The following is a 25,987-nucleotide window of genomic DNA, read 5'->3' as shown; positions in this document are numbered from 1 at the left end:
ACTTCCATTTGGAAATAAATTTAAAATATTATCCTTTACAGTATGTGTAGAGCAATGCATATTGTGTGAGAAAAGAATGACGACAAGTAGGATAATCTATTAAATATTACATTTAAGACATATACAGTATCATAAAGCTTTTAAGTAAGCTTGCTTATGGGAATTCAAAAATAGTACAGGATAGTTCCTGCAAACATCAAGTTTCAGAATAGTAATTTTACTACAACTATCAGTAATGATAGACTAAAACCAACACATTCAATATGTATAATGGCTAGTGGTATGGCAGAAAATAAAAAATCTATTAAAAAAACTACAAACAGACATACATTTGAGCCACATTCTGCCTTTGATTTGCAGCAGAGCAACAGCATGAATTAGAGAACCATGCATCAATAAAGAAAGGTTAAAAATGACAATTCTACTACGGATTCCAAAATCTGGCTCTATATATTTCTGTCCCTAAAGCAGACACATGTTCAGGCATGTGCATGTGCATAGCACTTACCCACAATTAGTAGCTAGAGTCTCTATAAATTCTCCTGGTGATTCTGACACAGTGATACAGATATCAGCACTGTGCAGTGTATAATCCATTTGACAAAACAAATTAGTTTTACTATACAGTTACTAAAGAAAGAAGAAAAAGAAAAGACTGAACAGCTAAAACTGTAAGATGTGGCAGAAGAGGGAAACAAACAAAAAAAGACTTAACTGACATGGAAAGGGATAGAAAAAGAAAGCAAGCAGAAAAGACAACAGTTCAAGTGCCAGACTGAGGTGGGAATGGTCCTTATTTGGTACCAACACTTATCTGGTGGCTCCATCAGTTTGTCTACCACACTATCTTGAGGATTTCTAAGGGTATGTCTACACTGCAGAGTGTATGTGTGTCCTGGCTGATACGTATATGCACATGTGCTTGCCAAGCCTCCGCCAAATGTCCACACTACAGAGCTGCACATGCCCCATACCAATCTAGTTGCATCAACATTGACACTGGAGTTACATATGTTTTGGGGGGGTAATCCAGTGTTTTTAGTGCCTTACTAAATTGAGCCACCCTAGGAATTGGTTGGTGTATTGTGGAAGAACTTGCCTATCCCTCCTGGGCCTTTGTGCAGATGTGTTCTTAGCTAGCCAGCACAATTAGCAAAATGCAGTGTAGCTGTAGCTGTCAATCCCAGGCTATTAGAAAGACAGGTGGGTGAGGTAATAACTTTTATTAAACCAACTTCTGTTGGTGAGAGAGAGAGAGAGAAGCTTTTGAGCTACACAGAGATCTTCCTCAGGTCTGGGGAAGGTAGTCCGAGTGTCACAGCTAAACATAAGTTCGAACAGATAGTTTATCATAAGTAAGGCTATGATTTAGTCATGGGTATTTTTAGTGAGTCATGGACAGGTCATGGGCAGTAAACAAAAATTCATAGCCCATGACCTGCCCATGACTTTTACTAAGAATACCGGTGACTAAAACTTGGGCGGGGGCCGTCGGTGCTCTGGGGGGGGGCAGTCCAGAAGCGCCATGGGTGCTGAGGCCGGTGGCCTGGGACCCCACTGGTGCTGGGGGGGGGGAGGGCTGGCAAGGGCTCCCTACCCAGGTCCGCGTCCCTGCAGCTCCTCGGCAGTGGAGGGGCACAAGCCAATGGCAGCTGCGGGCACAGGTAGCATGTGGCGCAGAGCCTTTCGCCCCCCCCCGGCCCCTCCACCGCCTAGGACCTGCAGGGCCATGCCAGTGGGAGCCCCCCACCCTGAGGCAAGCACCCACCCGCAGCCCCCAACCCCCTGCCCCTAGCCCTGAGCCCGGGCAGCCCCTGAGTCAGAACCAGCCACTGCAAAAGTCACAGAGGTCATGGAAAGTCACGGAATCTGTGATTTCTGTGACCTCTGTAACAGACTCGCAGCCTTAAATCATCAGTAGTTAACACATATTCTAAGGCACTATTCAAGGTGAAGTGGCCCGTTAACATCCCTGTAGTCACAGGACCAAAAACAGGGGTTACTGGGCTACAGATTGTCGTAATAAGGCATAAATCCAGTGTCTTTTTGAAGATCATGCAAAACAACTTCAAAAACAGACTCCAAGGAGAGACTGCTGAATTGGAATTAATTTGCAAACTGGACACCATTACATTAGGCTTGAGTAAAGACTGGGAGTGGATGTGTCATTACACAAAGTAAAACTATTTCCCCATGTTTATCCCCCCTCCCCCCCGCACTGTTCCTCACACGTTCTTGTCAACTGCTGGAAATGGCCCATCTTGATTATCACTACAAAAGGGTCTTTTTTCTCTTCTGCAGGTAATAGCTCATCTTACCTGATCACTCTTGTTACAGTGTGCATGGTAACACCCGTTGTTTCATGTTCTCTGTGTATATAAAATTGCCTTACTGTATTTTCCACTGCATGCATCCAATGTAGTGAGCTGTAGCTCACGAAAGCTTATTCTCAAATAAATTTGTTAGTCACTAAGGTGCCACAAGTACTCCTGTTCTTTTTGCGGATACAGACTAACATGGCTGCTACTCTGAAACCTATGATTTTTAGTGTCTAGCAAAGTTATGAATTTAAGCTCCTAGGCTCATCTTTTGAAAGTGTTGTGCAGTTTCCTTTGAGGATGAAGCCTGATAGGTCAGATACAGAGGGATCACTTTGTGAAAGGCAAAAATAATGAGGAGTCCTTGTGGCACCTTAGAGACTAACAAATTTATTTGGGCATAAACTCTGAAACCTTTGTGAAATCTGTTCACCCACAGGTAAAAGGGTGTTTTTGTCTTCTATCATTTTCCTGTGTGAGTTTGTTCAAGAGCGTAGTGATTGTCTGATTTCACCCCCATAGCTGTTATCGGGGCATTCTGTGCACTGGATGAGGTACAATACATGTTGTGATAGGCATGTGTAGGACCCCTGGATCTTGAAAGGCATGTGGTAGACGGTGTAACATTTAGCAGAGGCACTTCCAGCTCTGTCTGTTCCAGCTGGTGCCAGGCCATGGATCCAGAACTACTGGATGAGCTGTTTCTACTTGTGGCTGAACTGTTATTCCAACAGGATACAGACAGAGGATCTAGAAGATGGTGAGTGTCATTTCAGAAGCATTTCCTTCTGAATGGAAGGTGGTGACAAGACTCAGAGGAGAGCTCATTCACAGCAGACAGGAGATATCTGTTGCATGCTGCAACTGTGGTTTCCTATACAGACTAGTGCTTTTGACACAGGACAACTAGCACGGCGTAGTGGGAATCACATTGTCAGGCAAACCTGGAATTACTAGCAGTAGCTACAGAATTTTCGCAAGATAAAGACCGCCTTCCTGGATCTGTACAAGGAGCTTGCCCCGAATGACCCTCCAGTGCCAGGACTGCAAATGAGGGAGGCCACACCAGTCCGGAAGCACGTTGTTATTGCCACCTTGAAGCTGGCTACCCCTAACTACTACAGGCGGGTGGATAATCAGTTTACTATTGGCAAGTCAACTGTCGATGATATGGTCGTGGTAGCTTGTGAAACCATTAATACTGTGGTTTTGCCACAAGTGGTAGACATTGCTACTATGCCTGAAATAATAACTGGCTTTCGGAGAATGGGGTCTCCAAACTGCGCTGGGGCCACTGACAACACTCAAGTGCCCATAATTTGCCAACCACAAGGACCACATGAATATGTCAACTGCAAAGAATACTACCCTATTGTTCTGCAGGCCTTGGTCAATCACAAAGGCAGGTTCATGAACACCAATGTGGGATGTACAGGAAACGTGCATGACACCAGGGTACTGAGGAGATTTGATGTTTACCTATTTGGACAAGCAGAGACCTTATTCCCTCCAAATAGCATTATCATCAATGGGGTATTTGTGCCCAATTATTTTAGGAGATCTCATTTACCCCCTACTACCATGGCTTATGAAACCATACCCTCACCACAGAGCACCTGGCAGAAGAAGGATTAATTACACACTTAGCAGTTGCAGATGGTGATGGAACATGCTTTTGGAAGGCTGAAAGCAAGCTGGTGCTGCCTACAAATCTGTTTGGATACCAGTGCAGCCAGTTCCATCTGTGCTGTGGCCTGCACAACATCCATGAGGATGAGGGCTAGAATTTTCCCACGGAGTTAACTCAAGATGCTGCTGGTTTGCAGACTCTGTACAAACAATCAAAAGGTGTGCCTGCCATTACTGGGGCTGGGTCCAGAGAAGCAAGAGAAATAAGGGATGCCTTGTGCACCTACATCCCTCCATTGGTCTTAAAAAATACGAAAACAAAAAAATTAAACCTGCCATGCTTAGCAGCATGTTATGCAGTACTGAAGGCTCCCATGCTCAGGGTAGCGGTAAATATGTGGTTGAATACACTGTGGTAAGGGCACGCAGGCAGATTGTTGCCAGACTTGCCATCCTTAACCTTGTGGTAGATAATCTTTAGGCTCCCCACATTGAACACAGCAGATAGCTTCCAGTGCACAGGAGATGAGTGGGAAGTGAGTAGGTAGATGGGACATAACACACAGGCCCCAAGAGCTGTGGGATGGCACTGGAGCTCACGAGCTCAACAACATGTGCGTTAGCGGCATCTTTACTGCGAGATGGAAAGGTAGGAGAACACCTTACAGCAAAACTCACGCTTTAACCTATACTTCCAGCTGTGTGCATGAACATATGTTCAAAGGGCACAGAGGCTCATATTTGATGTTCTGTGGGGGAGGAGGAGACGGATGGGGATCGGGGGTTGGGCTAAAATGTGCATAAACACGCAGGCAAGAACAACAATAACAACCCCCCACTACTCTGCTCTATGTATTCAAGAAATCTTTATAAATATTACAATTTCCAGGATTATTCACTCTATATACTTGTTTGCCATTGTTACCGTTTATGTCAAATGCAGCCAAGACAGACTTGAAGTTTAGAATCCACAATAAAGGAGCATGAACAATAGAACTACATCTCTGCATCCTCTATTTGATCTCAAAAATTGTCAGTGCTTCAGAGATGAGAAATATAGGAATGACAAAGAAAAATCCCACTAAAGCTACTGTGAAAAATCAGCAAAATATCACCTGCAAAATGGCATAAGCTACTTAGTACATGTACCATGACAAGCAACTGAAGACCTCCTGGATGACCAAAAAGGTAACCTTTACTTTACCATCAGTCTGTAGTCTTCCCTTTCCCCTCTTGTCTCTGTCTCATCTCTTACCCTTCTTGGTGTCCATATCTTTCCTCTTTATTCCCAGTCTCCTACCATAGTGTTTACACCACATGATTAAGTGCACACATGGGTTGATCTGGGATGACTCTGTGAGCCAGTACTTTTCCTAGAGGTCAGGATTTATTTTTAAAAATTAATTATCTGGACCTTATAGTTGTGAAAATTGCCTTCAAAATGTGAACTGCGTGTAAAACACCACAATAAAGTTCAAATGAATCTGCAGACAGCCTGAAACAATAGCTCTGAGGGAGGTGAACTGTTCCCATTCATCTCAAATGGGTATTAACTTTGAAGCTCCATTACGACAATTTAACCATCAACATTATGAACTATTTCATTGCTGAAATAGTTGCACTACTGAAAGCGTGCAATAAACAAAAGGGACAATCATCTTATGCACAGCACACTATGAGAGGCATCTTATTATTCAGGTATCACAAGTAGATGGAACTTGGTTTGCAAGCACAATTTGGGAAAATGTCACATTTTCCCTCCCAGATAATCAGCCAACCTGCAGATGGCTGCTCCTTCCTAGTACTCTACTGCAAAAATGACAGAAAACAACAACAACATTCCATTGTTTAGCTGTAGAGAACCGCACAAGGAAACAACCTCATCTCTCACCACCAGTCCAATTCTGGATCCTGGTACTGAGTAGCATTTATTTTTGACGTGTTTATTCAGTAGGCTATCCTGAAAAGCATATACAGATATAAAACAAGCTGTGAAAAGTATTTATTTGTAGTGCTCTTCTTTCTTTACTGTCAGTGACTGCCATTTTCACAAACAAATCATGCCTTCCACTGTTGTCCTTTATTCTGTGAACACCAAAAACCCTCCCACAGCTGTTAACATTTGTTTCATTTATTGACAAACTAAAGGACAAAGGCATGATTTAACAGATTGCTCTGTGTAAAGACACAATACAGTGCACACACACAAAAAATCATCAAATGCCCCTGTCAGTAAGTCTTACAAAGTACAGCTTAATGAATGTATGCAAATTGCTGTAATATACAAAATGTCTGGTACTACTTCAACAAGTAATGCGCTTATGAAGAAATCTATAGAGAATGGTAAGATACATCAATCTAATTTGTCTTTGAAATAAAGGGATTTGGTTTCCTCAAGATAATTTCAATTTTTTTTTTTTTAATGCCTGGTGGAGTGACAGTAAAACATTACATACAATGAACCACCACTTTAGACCCTGGAAGACAGGATTATTAAATTGAAAAAATTCAGCAACAGATAAACTGGAAGTGCATTGTTACATGCTGGTATACTTCAATCTTTTCCGTAGTTGTTTTGACATCTTGGCATTTTTAAAAATCATTACTTCCAAGTCTGCTAAATTAAACATACCCTATTTTTCACAGTTGCCCTAAGTAAGCTTTACCACCATTGAAGTCAGAATTTAAAGTAAGGCTCAGTTTCGTGCTGTCTGGGGGTTCTTAACATTTACACTGACAAAATTATCAGAAGCCCAATTTGCAACTGCCTTTCTTTTTAAACAGTAGGTATTAGAGTTTGTTAATACCTTCCCCCCCCCCGCCCCCCCCCCCAAAAACAAACCAGTTCTTTCGGTGAAAAATAGCTTTTCAGTCAACATTTTCCAGATTTTCATAATTAACAAACAAAACCTGAAAAAAAATAGTACAATTTCTTAATTTTTGAAATATGAACATTTTTACTAAAAATTCTTTTTAGAAACCATGATGTTTTGGTTTTCAGTGTTTTTTGTACAAAAGATTGACAAACACAAACAAAATGTTGGCAAATGCAGCTGGGGGGGGGATTAATTTTTTGGTTTTAATTTCCAGTGACAAATAATTGATATTTTTCAACCAGTCCTGCCATCTATGTGACAGAATGTTTATACCATTTTCCTTACGCTAGTATCTGAATGTCAGCAACAGTGACATATTTGAGACATATGTCTAGAGACCCCAGCATGTCTCCATGAGCTATGGTAGCCACCATGAGCACTGTATGTTGGAACCTGTAGTCTCTCCAGGCCACATCTCTATAAAGAAGAGAAGGAGAGCCTGGGCCACAAGGTAGAACTCTGTGGACTGCAGTTGGCCAATAGGCTACACTTGGAATTAAAGCCTAGGCTAGGAGGTTTCCACTCATAGTTTACAATGGGAGTTCTCAGAAGAAAGTGTATCATATTTTTGGGACAGCAGATTGTGACAAAGCTACTCCAGCAGCAACTGAAAGCTACAGATTTCCTGGATCCTGATCTTTCTGGTTTTAGGTCTGTGTATATGAGACAGAAACAGCACTTTCTGTTGATGATCTCACAGTGATGGAGAAGCCCCAAAGATGTCTGTGCCAATTCTTTTAGATGCCACATATCAGGGCTGGAAAAATCCACTCACCTTGACAGAGGTTATCAAACTCTGCAGGATCAAGGCTTTCATATGAAAGAGAAAAGTTTCTAGTGCTAGGATTGTGAAGAAAAATACCCACTAATAAACAATTGTAAGGATCTTAATATATGCGTCAAGAGCAGTCCATTATTTGAGTATAGCATGGATGCTCGTTGATAATCTTAAAAATTTAAACAAACACATTTTGTCTGATAAGTGTCCTCACCTAACAAGTATCAGATCATCCTTTACCCATGTCATACTACTGTAGAACTATTTACCATAATTAACAAACAGACGCAGGTTTTACTCATCTCATTAGGCAAAATGACTAAATTGGACAGTGTTCCATATAAAACTTTTGCATCTCTGAATCAGAGGATCTGGATCAACAGCAGAAATGAACTAAACTCTTCATAACAGAAAGCTCAGGTTGAAATACATCATCAAAAAATCACTACAAACACCTCATTTTCCCAATAATTTGTATAACTCTTGCACTTCTGTTACACTGAATATTCAATAGTCTGACAGTTCTAATAGTAGAAAATGGCTCTTATGTCTCTACAAGTGAACACATAATAGAATGCCTTTTTTGTAGCATTATTCTAAACTTTTATTTTATTATTTACACCATTGAAATCTCAGCTGACAATCAAATGTTAACTGCATAAATAATCTTACACCCATTTAAGATGTACCAGTATTTAACAAGGATGCCCGTTATAATACTTAGGCCTAATTTTGCCTTTAAATATGCATGTTGGTGGCTCCCCTTGGCTTCAGAGAGTCCCATGAACATATAGCCAAAGACTGAAATATGAAAAATAAATGAATATGCCAAGTATCGCTGTACTACACATCATAATACACCTCATTTTTCAGATTTCCCCTACCATTGTCATCATTATCATTCATATTTTCAGTCTCTTTTTAACATCAGCCTGAAAGTACAGCAAAATTTCCCTTCTTTTACTCTACCCTTCGTCTACATCAAGAGGAACAGTTTATGCTTGACGTAGTTAATAAAGGCAAATTAAGGAAACTCATTCTCTCCCACCTCCTCTCTTATCCCCTGAACCCAGATGAAATTATACTAATTAACATAAATTAAATGAAACATTCTAACTTCCCTGGAAGGGGGAGGAAAAGATAACCTCTGGGAATCCGTCTTCTTAAAGCTCTCCTAAGATGCAATGTCTAATAGACTTTAGAAAAGTCTGTATAGACGACTTCAGCTTCAGTATATCAAAATAGCTTCAATAAAATATATTAGCATGTGCATCACTGGCAAAATAACCTTTACACATTGTGCAATGGAGTGTGCTGCAGGTAATGAAATAAGACTTTTTAAACTCATTAATTCATTATCTTCACCCAGGGGCACCAATTTGTAAAGTCTGGGTGAACCTCCTCAAGCAGATGAACAAGGATCAGAGCCAATCACCAACTAGACAGTTTTGACCAGCCTGTTTATTAACCAGAGCCAATTTTAGATGTCATATGTAAGGTGATGTAAATTAGACCTCCTTACACTAAGAGAGACTCTCACAGACCTGCTTAAAGAAGGAACCATACAAATACAGTTACAAGATGACTTCCGTTATACCTCTGGTATTTTTGGGAGGATTGTCTGGAAGACAACCTCTCTTCAGAAACATTGCTTAGAGATTGATCTGAACAGTCACTGAAAGAATATCTGTTCTTGAGGACAGGGTGTAAAAATGTAAAGCGTGGCTTAGAGAAATCATCATTCCATGTTCTTAGCCACTGTGTTGTAATGCATGCAAACTGAAACTCTTAGTTAGCACACCCTCTTCTGCAGTCAGGCTATAAAAGGAATGTGTCTTTCAAACTGGATTGGGATTTACTGGGGGGATGATGGATTCAGTGGCTGGGTTGAAACGCATTCTGAGAAAGCCACAGAAATAGTTAGGGAGTGCAAACATTTCTTTGAAAGTTCATTCTATCTTCTTGTCTACAGTATTCCTGGGGATACATTGCCATCCAGCGAGGTGTCACCTGTGGTAGGACCAGAGACTGCTGAAGGACTCTGCTCAGGTGGTCTGTTTCTTTTTCGTAAGACAACATAGCTTATGGGAGTTATGGAGACCAAAAATTTATGATCGGGGTGCTCCAGACAGAAGATTGAGAATTTACCAAACAGTGGACAGCAGGATACTTTCGCTTATATCTTCCAAGGGCAACAATGATCCTTAACGGGCTTGGAAGGACAATCATGTCTTGCTCAGTAAGTTAAGTAAGGTATTCTTGTCCTCTAGTTTATATTCCTTAGCAACTTTTCAACTTTCGATACCACTGCAAGGTTTCTGCGAGATCAAACTCATTCTCTACATAGGCAGCAGCGACAAATTCAGAATAATGCTTCATCTCTCCAGATCAGCTTGCTGGAACTATCTTTGTTAAACTGACCCCTTCCTCAAATGAGCTATCCTCACAAAACTGGATGGAAGACTCACTAATCCCATGATCTGTCTCTAGATCTGCTCTATTTTTAGTGGGAAAGAAGAGATGAAGCATACCTGACCGTGCCTTCTATTCCCTGCATGCACAGTTTTAAATGGTGGGCAGGCCAGCTTACAGTATAGCAACCTCAGTTGCTGGCTTACCCTGGAGTTTCACAGTTTCTCATCCTCTGGCAGGCTAATCTTCTCTTCTTCAGCAAAAGGGGGTGGAAAAATGAGCGGGTGGTTTGGGTTGGCTTTGCTCCAGATGCGGCCACTAGTGAGAGTCTAACTGGGGACCTCACAATGGGGCAAGGAGGCTGAGGGAGAAACTAAAGGATCACCAATTCCCCCTCCTTTGTGGCAAATGACCCCTATGATGGTGGAAACTTATGATGGTGTTTTTGCACTCCTGTTCTTATGTACCACTATTACCTATGTTTCTAAAGAGATACGAGATACTACTTCCCTGTCACAAGACACACTGATTGCACTCTGCTGTCATAAGAACAGAAGTGCAAAAACATATATTTATTGTTCCTTCCTCCCTAACCTCCCTCCAACTACTCAACAAAGTAATATTACAAGAAAAAAATCGACCTTGTGTTGTATTGATCTTGATTTTTGCTGTTGCAGCTACTCATAATTGGTTTAAGCTTTGCCGTTGTAAGGTGCCAATTGCTGTCAAGCAATACACACAAACAAAACATCTGTTAGGTACATCTCTCCACTTAACCAAGCTACATGTTGAATGGGAAAAAATAGAATATGTTCATAAAATAATTGTATTAATTTTTCATCCTATATGAAAGCTCAAATAAATTCTGAAGAGGTTTGTAGATTAATTTTAGTTTAAAAATAAACCTGAGGGAGCCACAGACTTAATGTACTTACTGCTGTTGGCCTGTAACACTGCAACAGCAAATTGGAGGAGTCTTCATAAAGAATCACCATTCCATTCAAAGGAACACGATTTCCCTTAGCAGGAAACATTAGATGTTCTCAAAAACTCACACATACAAATATTGAGGAATGTGCTTTCAAGTGTAACAGTAGCCTCCTACCAATCCTCTGTAACCCTACTTTTCCCATAACACTCTGACTTTTTAATGCAGAATAAGTTTCTTCCCTAAGATGGACAGGGCTGCATTTTCAAAGAATCCATTTAAGATGCAATAGCAAGAGACATATTTTCATTGAAGCAATATAAGAAATGCAGCTAAAGAATAGAACGTATCTGTATGCTGTTTTGTGCCTGAAGTGCTCAATTAACATAAAACAGAATATGCAGAATTTCTGATTTTCAAAACATTAATGGAAATCTATGCCTGCACAGCTGGACACTGATCGATGCCTCCTTGATCCTGTCCCCTCGTGTTTGTTCCAGTTTTGTGTGATGCAAATAGATTGTGCCAGATCCTTTCCCTCCCCGCACTCCTCTTCAGCCACTGGATTTTGATAACCAAAACTAAAGTAATTTACAGCAGGCTACAACTACCCGCACACACACACACTGTTACTAAGACAAAAATGTTAAATTAAAATTTTATTTTAATAGAATTTTATCCTTTAGAGTCACCTTTAATGTTTATCCCCAAGACAACTGACAGGAAGAAAAAGGAAAAACACTAAAGGTAAGCCCATGTTCAGTTCCTATGCTGGTCCACAAAGGGCATGAGGTTCAAGGCAACAACACAAGAAAGCTTCCTTACCTTGTGCGCACACACACTGGAACTATGCAAAATGTTTGTCTCTAGCCCATACTGATGCCCAGATACTACGCTGATCGCTGTCAACAGAAGAAGTTAGACAGCTGGATAGATAGGAGTGAGGTCAGTGCCACTGCTGATAGGAGCTTGTCTAAAGTGAGTGGACATGAGCAGAGCAGGCCAGACCCAATAGAAAGTAGATGTTGCACCCTCTTCTGAAGTGACAGAGTGGCTGCGTGCGCACTCTGTGATCCCCAAAGTGTACCTCTACAGTGCCCCTAACAAACGGCTGTGCCTTAAAGACAACAGAGACTCTACCACTTCATCTCTGCCAGATTAGCAGGGTAAAACACTCTCTCATCTCTCCCCTTTATTTCACTGCTTACAGTAACGTATGAGATCATTGGGACAATGGAACTCTCTTCAGTAAGGGTAAAGCTCATCTGTGAGGGAGAACTTCCCTGGGGGCTGATCAAAGACCATGGAAGGTAAAGCTCATCTGTGAGGGAGAACTTCCCTGGGGGCTGATCAAAGACCATGGAATGAACTCCCTCAGGAACTAAGAACCATCACAAACCTCATCATCTTCCACGCTAAGTGCAAGTTGCCTATCTTTGACCTGACTCCTCTAACACATGGGAACATATATATAAAAACACAAAAACAAAATAAAACCGACAAAACACACTCAACCAAACCAAAACACTTCACTATGCACACTTCTCCCCCAGGGGTCAGGATGAAAGAACAAACGACATGTGACAGATGTTAGTCATGTCACCTAAGGCACTACTGCAAGGTGCTAAGATACTATGGTGATGAACGCAGTGTAAGCACCCATGCAAAACAGAATAGAGGTTGTATCTTTTTCATATGTCCTTGAACTGTGAGTATATTTGATGCTCCCTCTTTAACAGCATTGTTATCTGTGGATTGGACACTGCTGAAGTATGTTCTTTTTCATTTTATATGTAGGACCAAATTCTACAGTCTTTATTCTGGCAAAACCTTAATTAAAACGTCAGTAGGAAATCTGTTTTAATTAAGGGACTACAGAAAGGGCCATAGGATTCGACCCACAGTATTCTGTCACAGGTTTTTTTTTCCAGTTTCCTTTTTAACTATCTGAGTTTTTATATAAAATAGTTTTGCTCTTTCCAATCTATTTCCAATAGACAAATCTACTAAACTGGAAATTACAATTCCCATCAACCATTTCTCCACTGATTTAGGGCCCTCTGGAGGTGAATATGTAGACACATCCATTTCCCCTAGCCAGTAGGGCAGAATTGCAATGAAACACCCTGACCCAGGAAGTATCCTGGATTTTGGAGAAGCAACAGCTGCTGGCAAGCCAGGAGCAGCTGAATGCAGGGAAATTTCCAGGGAACTGTGTGCAGAGAAGGCTGCAACAGCAGCCAGGGAACCATGTGTGAAACAGGACGTGATAATTGGACACTGCAGGAAGGTTCAGGTCTGTGTGGAACTTGTGAGGAAGCAGCAGACACTGGGCAGGGAGCCAGTGCAAAGGCACCCCCACATGACACACAACTGCCTGAGCCTGACCTGGAAATCTGCAAGCTCTTATTTGCTTTTAATAAAGAACTGGACTAGGCTTCCCCCCAAGGGCCAAACAGGAACTACTATTGTTTTACTTTGAGCTGTACCTGTTTAAGATAGTCTATTTATGGCATTTTCAGCTTTCCCTTTCTTGCCAGCCCTAGTAAAATACTCCACTCGAGATACATGTCTGGGGGGACCCACCAGGACTAGTACCTATAAGGGTCGAGCAGCTGAAGAACCTCCCGCACTGGCCTCTGAGCTGTGGGACACCTAATACACTACTAGTACCTTAAAGGCTTGGTATACCACAGCACTGCACAGTTGTAGCAATTAGTTTGGTGGGTTTTTTTTTAAACTTAAATCCTTTAAAAAAATGATCTCAAAATCAAATACATCCCTCAGTAGTCTGACCTGAAGAAATGCAGACTAATGCATTACAAATGCAGTTTTGAAATGCATCATAACTACACATGAAAATAGAGGAAGTTTGCATGTATTAATTGGTGCTTAAATGTTAAAGTGTCTGCAAGTGCAATTGTGTACCCAAATAAGCCCACCACTGCCAATTTTATTCATGCAATACAGGCACATCCTATTTTAAAATTATCCCCATCTGTTAGATAATACTCTCTCCTGCATAGCATGCCACTCAACATATTTTAAGGGAAGCAAATCTTCCCAGCTTTCCACCAGACCCCAGGTGGTTTGGATTTTTCAGTTTAAGCCTTCCTAAGACACAGAGGGCTAGATATTGAAAGCATTATGCAGAACTTGTATATTAGAAAATGGATTTTTAGAGGTACAGATCTCGCAACTTTCCCAAGAGCAAAGGATTAGATAGGCAAAAAAAACAAACAAACCACCCAGCAAACTCTCCAACCACCACATTGCATTCCCTGGGGGTTAATTTACTGTACTCAGAAGAGCTGTAAGAGACTGGTCATTCTGTGTCAAGAGCCACACAAGTTAAATATCTGCCCAGGCACATCTCCCCTTTAGCAGTATCTGCATGGCTAATCAAAACTTACTCCTGAAGTCTTAATAGTCTATATTAAAAAGCATGAATGACAAAGCAATTATCCTCCATTTATTAAGCTGACCCCAAGCAGCTACCCAGATTTCTAGCACTAGTTGTAACAATGGCTGTTCTGGGAACAGTGATATCTGTTTTCAGGAGAAACTATTGTCTCAGATTGTCATTTCTTAAATTCACTGAATTGTGTTTTCAAAGATGGAGATTTGGGTAAACAGACCAGTGCCACTCCTTATCTCCTAAGCCAGGACCTACAAGAAGACTAGGGACTGAATGGCTTGGCAGCAGTTCTGCAGAAAAGGACCTAGGGGTTACAGTGGACGAGAAGCTGGATATGAGTCAACAGTGTGCCCTTGTTGCCAAGAAGGCCAATGGCATTTTGGGATGTATATGTAGGGGCATTGCCAGCAGATCAAGGGACGTGATCGTTCCCCTCTATTCGACATTGGTGAGGCCTCATCTGGAGTACTGTGTCCAGTTTTGGGCCCCACACTACAAGAAGGATGTGGGACAATTGGAAAGAGTCCAGCGGAGGGCAACAAAAATGATTAGGGGACTGGAACACATGACTTATGAGGAGAGGGTGAGGGAACTGGGATTGTTTAGTCTGCGGAAGAGAAGAATGAGGGGGGATTTGATAGCTGCTTTCAACTACCTGAAAGGGGGTTCCAAAGAGGATGGATCTAGACTGTTCTCAGTGGTAGCTGATGACAGAACAAGGAGTAATGGTCTCAAGTTGCAGTGGGGGAGGTTTAGGTTGGATATTAGGAAAAACTTTTTCACTAGGAGGGTGGTGAAACACTGGAATGTGTTACCTAGGGAGGTGGTGGAATCTCCTTCCTTAGAAGTTTTAAGGTCAGGCTTTACAAAGTCCTGGCTGGGATGATTTAGTTGGGGATTGGTCCTGCTTTGAGCAGGGGGTTGGACTGTATGACCTCCTGAGGTCCCTTCCAACCCTGATATTCTATGATTCTATGAATATTTACGGCCCTACTCTACCACTTTTGTTCTGGATGAGTAGTAAGATCTGTGACAGTGGCAAATTGGGTTGCCAACTTTGGTTGGACAAATTCCTGGAGATTTCATTACATAATATAATCTTTAATTAAAGATTAATCTTTAATTCCTGGAAACTCCAGGACAATCCTAGAGGGCTGGCAACCCTAGTGGCAGACCAGGTGCCTGCTCATGCCAAGGCCTCTAGGCCTCAACTGAATGCTGACCAATACAAAGCTGAAAACCAGGATGGTTTTCAAAATATTTAAAATAGATGTTAAGTTGGTGTTTAGTATTTAGGCTTTATTAAATGCTTATAGGATGCTGCATGCATTAACCTCATTTGTAATATCGGTATCCCATTTTCATGCTGTCTGGAGTGGCTCACAACTGTGCCTCTCTCAGGGCAGACTGTCAGAAAACAAGAACAGACACCCCAAACTGGTGGTATATTTTATAATCAGATTCACTAAGCCAGTAACAAATGTGAACTCCTGAATCACTATACCAGACTTACCATGGAGTCACAGAGAGTCCCCTTAGACTCTCCAGGCTTTCTTGCCAACCAGACAAATGGAACTTTGTGATAAAAGATTACTTAAACCTAAATCACACCACATCAAGTTTCTCCCAGTCCCAAAAGATCAATCACTTACCCCAGATCAATTGGTTCTCTGGATCTTACACCAAAGACAATGCTGGCAGCCAATTCTATATTAAACTAACTAAAGGTTTATCAGGTAAGAAAAGGAAATGAGAGTTATTGAGAGGTTAAAGCAGGTAAAACGTATGTACAGGTGAGGCACAATCTATAATTCCAAATGGTAGCACAGATATAGTCATCTGCCAGTTTCCCAAAAGTCTCTCGGGACTACACAGAATAACTCTGGAGAGCTCCATCTTCTTGTTCAGTAATTCTGCCCTGTTAGTATTCAAACAATCCAGAGACAAAAGCTCTTTCTTTCAGCCCATATTTGTAGTATATTCACACACAAAGCTGCTGACAGTGTCTCTACCCATGTGGGCTTTTCCTTTGATGCCAATGAGTGAGAAATGCACTTAATTTTTTGACCTCTGGTCATCACCAATATGGCCATTTGCTTTGGAATTAGCACCTTTTCTGATAAAGTCCTTCATTAGCATTCCTAAAGGCTGCTTTGGTGTCTGATGTATTATTTAATTATAGGGGTATTCACCATGTAAATGTTTGCTATTATATTATGCCAGGAACAGATAAGCAAAAACAATACAAGTAACATTCTGTTAGTTTTCATGAAGTTTGAACATCTGAATATGTTACAAGATAATATTTAAGTGTTTGCTCTGTCTGTAAAACCACCAGTCAGGAGAGCAGGATTACCAAGTGTGAAATTCTAGTTTAGCACAGGAAGTGTTATCTCCTGCCTGAGAAAAGAAGGCCCACAGACACCAGACAAACCATTGTGGAACATCAGAAGACAAAATATTTCCCTGATTGTGCCCCATACCCATGAAGAGGAGATGTGCATGGGGACTCGTCCCATCAGCTTGAACCTTGGGGGAAGGGAATAAAAATCCCTGACAGGAAAAAACTGTATCTCTACTCTGCTTGGACTTTGGAGGACAATATTTCTAAGTATAAGGAAGGGATCCCCAGCTGCTTAGCCGGGGTTAGCCCTAGAGGACATATAGAGATTGCATATTTGAGCAGCCCCCTGTTACCTTTTGGAACATAAGACTGTAACTCCTTTGTGTGTGTCGGTTTATCTGCTTTAACCACATAAATCACTCAGTTATTTTTCTTAGTTAATAAATGGTTAGTTTATTATTGGATTGACACAAGTTATCACTGGTGCAAGATCTAAAGTGCAATTGATCTGGGGTAAGTGACTGGTCCTTTAGGACTGGGAGTAACCTGAACAGTACTGTGATTTTTGGTGTAAGGGACCATCTATTACAAAGGCAAGCTTACCTGGATGGCAAGATAGATCGGAGTGCCCAAGGGGACTGTCTGTGACTCCATGTTAAGGCTGCTGTAGTCCTGGAGGAGTTCACACTTGATATTTAGTCGGTGAAATCTATGTATAAAACTCACCAATTTAGGGTGTGTGCCCTGCTTCTTAACAGTCTGCTCTAAGGTTCGTACTCATGCGTTTGAGTCATTCCAAACAGCTTGACAGCACCTTCCTCTTCATTTAGTACAACCAAAATCCAAAGCCTAGCATTTGGGACTGTGCACCAGAAATAAATGGGGCTACTCACAAAGTAAAGCTACTTCTTGAGCAAAGGTGGCAGAATTGAGCTCTTGGAAAGTTAAACCATTGTAAGAGATTCTATAGGCATTACCCATATTGGTTTAGCGTTACTGGGGATATTCTGAAGAAAACTATTTAATATGCTTGATTTCTCATATAAGGATAGCAATAACACCAACCAATAGATACCTTCTATAGCATGTCACAATTCCCAGCTGCCTTGGGAGCTACCAGATGCACACACAACTTGCTCCTTAGACATTCATAGTGAAATGAGAACGATTGAGATTGGCGTGCAATGTCAAGTGTTAGGTCCTGGATGTGGCAGACAAGCACCCAAGATCATGTCATGCAGCACATACATGAAACAGCAATCAGCCCTCTATTCGTTCTTTGAGTCAGAAAGTTCACGCAGGTGGCTAATTGAGAATACTGTATCTCACTGCCATCTCTACTTTAACAGCTTGACTGTAAGACTTCGGGTGAGGACACAAAACTTTAGTTATCATGCTCCCTGAGATGGTGTCACTCTGAAGTCTTGGCTTACAACTAATTCTCTTTCTAAATCCCCACATAGTTCTTATCTATATCAGTTATAGAGTAGGTATTTGTCACTCTAAAATTGTGATTCAGATGGTAGTATAGAACTGGCTGGTACGTTATTCTGTAATCCGAGATACTCCCTGAAAAAGCACAAGAACAAATCCGTACAGACACACCCCTAGAACCCCGAGCAGGGGCATTCTATCTGCTACCCAAGATCCATAAACCTGGAAATCCTGGACACCCCATCATCTCAGGCATTGGCACCCTGACAGCAGCATTGTCTGGCTATGTAAACTCCCTCCTCAGGCCCTATGCTACCAGCAATCCCAGCTATCTTCAAGACACCACTCACTTCCTGAGGAAACTACAGTCCATTGGTGATCTTCCTGAAAACACCATCCTAGCCACTATGGATGTAGAAGCCCTCTACACCAACATTCCACACAAAGATGGACTACAAGCCATCAGGAACAGTATCCCCGATAATGTCCCAGCAAACCTGGTGGCTGAACTTTGTGACTTTGTCCTCACACATAACTATTTCACATTTGGGGACAATGTATACCTTCAAATCAGCGGCACTGCTATGGGTACCTGCATGGCCCCACAGTATGCCAACATTTTTATGGCTGACTTAGAACAACGCTTCCTCAGCTCTCGTCCCCTAACGCCCCTACTCTACTTGCGCTACATTGATGACATCTTCATCATCTGGACCCATGGAAAAGAAGCCCTTGAGGAATTCCACCATGATTTCAGCAATTTCTATCCCACCATCAACCTCAGCCTTGGCCAGTCCACACAAGAGATCCACTTCCTGGACACTACAGTGCTAATAAGTGATGGTCACATAAACACCACCCTATACTGGAAACCTACTGACCGCTGTACTTACCTACATGCGTCCAGCTTTCATCCAGACCACACCGCACGATCCATTGTCTACAGCCAAGCTCTATGATACAACCACATTTGCTCCAATCCCTCAGACAGAGACAAACACCTGCAAGATCTCTATCAAGCATTCTTACAACTACAATACCCACCTGCTGAAGTGAAGAACAGATTGACAGAGCCGGAAGAGTACCCGGAAGTTACCTACTACAGGACAGGCCCAACAAAGAAAATAACAGAATGCCACTAGCCATCACCTTCAGCCCCCAACTAAAACCTCTCCAGTGCATCATCAAGGATCTACAACCTATGCTGAAGGACGACCCATCACTCTCACAGATCTTGGGAGACAGGCCAGTCCTTGCTTACAGACAGCCCCACAACCTGAAGCAAATACTCACCAGCAACCACATACCACACAACAAAAACACTAACCCAGGAACCTATCTTTGCAACAAAGCCCGTTGCCAACTGTGTCCACATATCTATTTAGGGGACACCATCATAGGGCCTAATCACATCAGCCACACTATCAGAGGCTCGTTCACCTGCACATCTACCAATGTGATATATGCCGTCGTGTGCCAGCAATGCCCCTCTGCCATGTACATTGACCAAACTGGACAGTCTCTACATAAAAGAATAAATGGACACAATCAGACGTCAAGAATTATAACGTTCAAAAAAAAGTGTCGGAGAACACTTCAATCTCTCTGGTCACTCGATTACAGACCTAAAAGTCGCAATTCTTCAACAAAAATACTTCAAAAACAGACTCCAACGAGAGACTGCTGAATAGGAATTAATTTGCAAACTGGACACCATTACGTTAGGCTTGAATAAAGACTGGGATGTGTCATTACACAAAGTAAAACTATTTCCCCATGTTTATTCTCCCCTCTCCCCCTACTGTTCCTCACACGTTCTTGTCAACTGCTTGAAATGGCCCACCTTGATTATCACTACAAAAGTTTCCCCCGTGCTTCCCCCCTTCCTGCTGGTAATAGCTCACCTTACCTGATCACTCTCGTTACAGTGTGTATGGTAACAGCCATTGTTTCATGTTCTCTGTGTATATAAAATCTCCCCACTGTATTTTCCACTGCATGCGTCCGATGAAGTGAGCTGTAGCTCAAAAAGCTTATGCTCAAATAAATTAGAGAGAGCGTCTCCCGCCGACATAGCGCTGTCCACAGTGGTGCTTTTATTTGTGAAACTTTTGTCAGTCGGGGCTGTGTTTTCACACCCCTGACCAACAAAAGTTTTACCAAGAAAAGTGCTAGTGTAGACATAGCCTAAATAGGAGGAGGTGTAAGAACCTGCTAAATCACATTTAGGAATATTAACTGAAGCAAAGGAAATGAAGGAAAAGAAGCAAAGGAAAAGAAATAATTAACGGCACTCAGTTTTGCAGGTAGGTTCTTATCACAATGTTTACTCAGCAGCATGAATATGGATTTTATTTAGTTACAACACCAGGCCATAGGGATGCCAGATCAGACAACAAAACAAAAGCCATAAAACACAAGCACGTACTAGGGATCATATTTATTGACACAACCACTCAGCCATCTTACTCTCAGTACAAGAACTAAAGTAAACAGAATAAACCCAACTGAAACTCTGATTTCACCACAAGTTCTGCAGCATCTCAGTGTTTTCCTTGTGTCCCTAAATCCTAGTACCATGGGCTCTACATACAAACTTAGCATGCCAGAGTAACAGGGTCTCCATCATTTACTCATATGTCCACAAAACTAATGCCAATGGTCAGGAAATGGGAAGTGATAAGGTGGACGAGTGACTGAATCCAGTCACTCAGATTTTAAATCTCATTTATCATTTTTAGTAAGCTTGTACTTTTTTCAGGATATTTTCCTTTTACTATGCCCATAACCCTGTAGATGCCGCTCAATAAATCTCTACATGACCCCTTTTAATTGTTGGGGTCTGTATCCTCACTACCTTATACTGAGAGACTACTTCACACTTCCCCATACGTACGAATTGTGATTCTTTCCATTGTATGTGTGTACATTTTTTCCAAACCCTGGGACTGTCTGCTCCTTCAAGGTCTCTCAGCTGAGAAAATTCACTGACTTCAAAGTTCTTCATCTACACCTGTGGGGCTGTGAGCCTCCATGTGTGTGGAAGCCCCTTCCAAGCTCCCCTGAGAAACTAAATTCAGAACTGAAGGGTTGCCTTCCTCCAAACAGTGTAAAGCATCAGCTCTATATTCTGTTTTTTCACTCTTTTGGTTCCTAAGAGGATATTTCTGAGGATTCTTTTAAGAAAAGAAGAAGAAAACTAAATAAATAAATGGCCCATCTTCCCCGTGACCTTTAGCCCTAGCGACTATAAACAAATCGGCATATTTGGAATATTTTCTACTAGAAACTGATCCTGAGCCAGAAAATTTGGATCCAGATTTTGAAATCCTTCCCTTCCCTCAAAGCTGATATTTTGTTTATAGAATCATAGAATATCAAGGTTGGAAGGGACCTCAGGAGGTCATCTAGTCCAACCCCTGCTCAAAGCAGGACCAATCCCCAATTTTTGCCCCAGATCCCTAAATGGCCCCCTCAAGGATTGAACTCACAACCCTGGGTTTAGCAGGCCAATGCTCAAACCACTGAGCTATCCCTCCCCCCCTTATACCCATCTTTGCTTTCACTGACAGTTTCTCAACATTTCCCTGTAAATTGACTTCAAAGAAGTGCATATGGATCTTAAAATAGAGCCTTTATTATCTGAATGTAGTAGAGAAATGCTGATGTCAAAAACTGGCAGTCTACAGCTTTCTATAGGAAGGCATCTCTCTGGGTTGTCAAGCTTGGAACTTAGAATAACTCTCTGCCTGTTTACTTCGATGATCTCTTGAGTTTAGACACTTTCCCCCTCAACTGTCTCTGTGAATCCTGCTACATCATCCTGATTTCCAAAGATCCCTATTGTTAATGTTTGTGGGAAATATTTTATCCATTATTTTGTGCCAAAGAGCTGGATTTTCAAATGGGGCCTCCTGATCAAACAGTTTCACTGCCTCCTCCACCAGTAACGCCCTCCTTCTTGGGAGAAGTTTGATTACATTGATTATTGGTACTTTCCTTTGGTAAATGAGTTTGTTTTCTCCTAGCCTTCCTAGGTTATATAGTGAAAAGGTCCTATAAGAGGTGAAGTTTTGTATGTGCTAATGAAAGGCTGAGTAGGTACTGACTGCTAATGGAACAGGTGCTGCAGTAATTCCTGTGACAATCAAGTCAAAACAGGTGTGCACAGGTAGTGACTGTACCGCTAGAAGGTACTTGTGCGCCTTGCTTTTACTGTTTTCACAAAAGAAAAAAAAAAGCAGAGAAATGAGTCAGTGTGCTCGGCAAATTCATATCCTTAAATATGAGAAAGAGCTTCTAGTGGAACAAGAGAGAAACACATACACCGGAGAACGTTAAATGAAGATGTTTCATTAGCAAAGAGTAAACAGGTGCGGCTTTCCAATAGCAATGATGGGATGTCTCTTTCCTTTGTGATTGACAATTATCCTGTAAGTGAAAAGACCTCTCATTTTTGAATGGAGTAAAACTTGGATTCTGACATCACCTCCCAGCTATTCTATTCTTTGGATGGGGGGCTATTCTTTGGTTAAGAGGGGCTCTGTCAGAAATAACAGAGAGAAAGAGTGACTCAGAGATGTCTCAACTTCTCTCTTAGCTATGTGTAGACACAGCAGGAGCAGGCAGAGAATAAGGGAAATCCATGTAGATTTATACTCTACACAACATTGTAAGGAATGTGTGGCCAACTGGGAACTGCTTCATTTGGCCTAGGGCCTAGCTGTGGCCATTGTGTCTTTCTTCCCAGGAGAACAGCACATTTTGTTCTAGTTGAATATTAGTTTAACTCTGAATATTTATGGAGCCATTATTTATAGAGATACATTAGAGCTATTTGAAGAGCTTGCGAGTTTTGCACTCAATGCAACTCTCCATTTCTTTTGGGGATCCTCAATCCCTGGGTTTTATCCCATGCATATTTGTCCCTACTTGGGATCGTCCCCATATTTCTTTTCTTTTTTTTTTTTTAAAGAAGAGAGGGTCTCCCTTGACAAAAATATATGTGAACAGCACCCTAAGGTCTCAATCACCAGAGAAGAAAATTATGCTTGTGTTTTACATGCACGTCTATGAGGGCAACACAGACTGGTGACTTAGCTTGCTTCCCTATTTCATGTGCATGCATAGCTTAGGGTGACCAGGTGTCCAGTTTTGGATCAGAACACCCAGTCAAAAAGGGATCCTGGTGGCTCCAGTCAGTACCACCAACCAGACTGTTAAAAGTCCAGTCAGCGGTGCTAAGGCAGACTAGCCCCTACCTATCCAGGCACCGCACTGTGCCCCGGAAGCAGTCAGCAGGTCCAGCTCTCAGGCGGCAGGGGACAGGGCTCTGCACGCTGCCCGAGCGCTGGCTCCACACTCTCATTGGCCAGGATCTGAGAACAGCGCGCGGAGCCTCCTGGCCCCCCAGCCTAGGCGATGGACCTGCTGGCTGCTTCCAGGGTGCAGCGCAGTGACAGGGCAGGCAGGCAGCCTGCCCTATCCCCGCTGCGCTGCTGACCGGGAGCTGCCTGGGGTAAGCCCATGCCCCAACCCTGAGCCCCAACCTGCTGCCCCAGCCCTGAGCCCCCCACAAACCTGGAGCCCTCTTCTAAACCCCAAACCCTTCATCCCCGGCCCCACCCCAGAGTCTGCACCCCCAGCCAGAGCCCTCACCACCACCCCCACACCCCAACCCCCTGCGGGGCCTTGGGGAAGAGGCGGGGAAGGGGGTGGGGTCTTGGGGAAGGGGCTGGGCGGGGCTCGAGTGTTCAGTTTTGTGCGATTAGAAAGTTGGCAACCCTAGCACAGCTGGAAACAGACAGACACATAGGCTTCAGCCTTCCAGAGCACATCTACAAGTAAATGACAAAAATATCTATGCAGTTAAGATCGCCAGAAATCCACAGGCTAATTGCCTGTGGCTTGAATAGTTGCCATTTTTATCCTGTCATCTACATTTGCACCCATTAGTTGGTTCATTTTATACACAGTGAAGGCGGGGGGGGGGGGGGAGGGTGTGGACTATGTACCAAACTTCCAATCTGGAATCAACAAAACATGGTACACTAAAGCAGCCTACAGATGGCTCATGTTTTCTTCCATGTCCCAGGCCTACTTCTTGCTAGCCTTCCTTCAAATTCTTCTCTCTCCCTCTCCAGCATTTTTATCTGCTATTTGTCTCAGAAACCAAGGCAGTAAGTCTAGAGGAGTGCTCTTTGCTCCAACACTTCTGCACAGTGAATTACCAGGCACAGCAGCTTACAAGAGCAAACAGGTTTACTTTCTGGCTTCCCATCTCCACTTACTTTCTTTATGACAAACTAGTGCTGTCCACAAACAGAAAATTCAGCACATCTCAACCAAGAGCAAAAGGAATAGCAATATAAGAAAATGAAGCACTTTCTGGCATATTGTCTGTGAAAGAGAACTGGCTGTTCTTTTTGTTGTTGTTGTTTATTTTTCCAGTAAATCCACGTGTGTGTGTGTGTGTGGTAACTTAACTGTACAAATCACACAGGAACTCTCTGCCATCCACTTGCAAACTTTCTACTAATTACAAAAGTGACTCAGATCAGTGATGTACTTCTAATTAGCACAAATAATCAGATCTCTTTCTTGGGGGAAATGAGTCCAGAATAACTGATGACAATAAAAATAAAGACAAACACAAAGGGTATGTCTACACTACGGAATAAGGTCGAATTTATAGAAGTCGGTGTTTTAGAAATCGGTTTTATATATTCGAGTGTGTGTGTCCCCACAGAAAATGCTCTAAGTGCATTAAGTGCATTAACTCGGCAGAGTGCTTCCACAGTACCGAGGCTAGAGTCGACTTCCGGAGTGTTGCACTGTGGGTAGCTATCCCACAGTTCCCGCAGTCTCCGCTGCCCATTGGAATTCTGGGTTGAGATCCCAATGCCTGATGGGGCTAAAACATTGTCGCGGGTGGTTCTGGGTACATATCGTCAGGCCCCCGTTCCCTCCCTCCCTCCCTCCGTGAAAGCAAGGGCAGACAATCGTTTCGCGCCTTTTTTCCTGAGTTACCTGCGCAGACGCCATACCACGGCAAGCATGGAGCCCGCTCAGGTAACCGTCACCGTATGTCCCCTGGGTGCTGGCAGACGTGGTACTGCATTGCTACACAGTAGCAGCAACTCATTGCCTTCTGGCAGCAGACGGTACAATACGACTGGTAGCCGTCATCGTCATGTCCGAGACGCTCCTGGCCACGTCGGCTGGGAGCGCCTGGGCAGACATGGGCGCAGGGACTAAATTTGGAGTGACTTGACCAGGTCATTCTCTTTAGTCCTGCAGTCAGTCCTATTGAGCCGTCTTATGGTGAGCGGGCAGGCGATACGGATTGCTAGCAGTCCTATTGCATCATCTTCTGCCGGGCAGGCAAGAGATGAGGATGGCATGCAGTCCCTCTGCACTGTCTGCTGCCAGCCAAAGATGTAAAAGATAGATGGAGTGGATCAAAACAAGAAATAGACCAGATTTGTTTTGTACTCATTTGCCTCCTCCCCCGTCTAGGGGACTCATTCCTCTAGGTCACACTGCAGTCACTCACAGAGAAGGTGCAGCGAGGTAAATCTAGCCATGTATCAATCAGAGGCCAGGCTAACCTCCTTGTTCCAAAAAGAACAATAACTTAGGTGCACCATTTCTTATTGGAACCCTCGGTGAAGTCCTGCCTGAAATACTCCTTCATGTAAAGCCACCCCCTTTGTTGATTTTAGCCCCCCGAAGCCAACCCTGTAAGCCGTGTCGTCAGTCGCCCCTCCCTCCATCAGAGCAACGGCAGACAATCGTTCCGCGTCTTTTTTCTGTGCGGACACCATACCAAGGCAAGCATGGAGGCCGCT

At 42.7% G+C, this 25,987-nt stretch overlaps 1 protein-coding gene across 12 annotated transcripts in view; it reads right to left on the bottom strand.

The window, feature by feature from the left end:
• Positions 1 to 25,987, bottom strand: part of ENOX1 (ecto-NOX disulfide-thiol exchanger 1) — a 509,722-nt gene that overhangs the window by 421,984 nt on the left and 61,751 nt on the right. The gene's annotated exons all lie outside the window — the stretch shown is intronic.

The sequence above is a fragment of the Lepidochelys olivacea genome (genome assembly GCF_965140295.1).
Source record: "Lepidochelys olivacea isolate rLepOli2 genome assembly, chromosome: 1".
Classification (NCBI taxonomy): Eukaryota; Metazoa; Chordata; order Testudines; family Cheloniidae; genus Lepidochelys; species Lepidochelys olivacea.
This window is presented reverse-complemented; position numbering and strand designations above follow the sequence as displayed.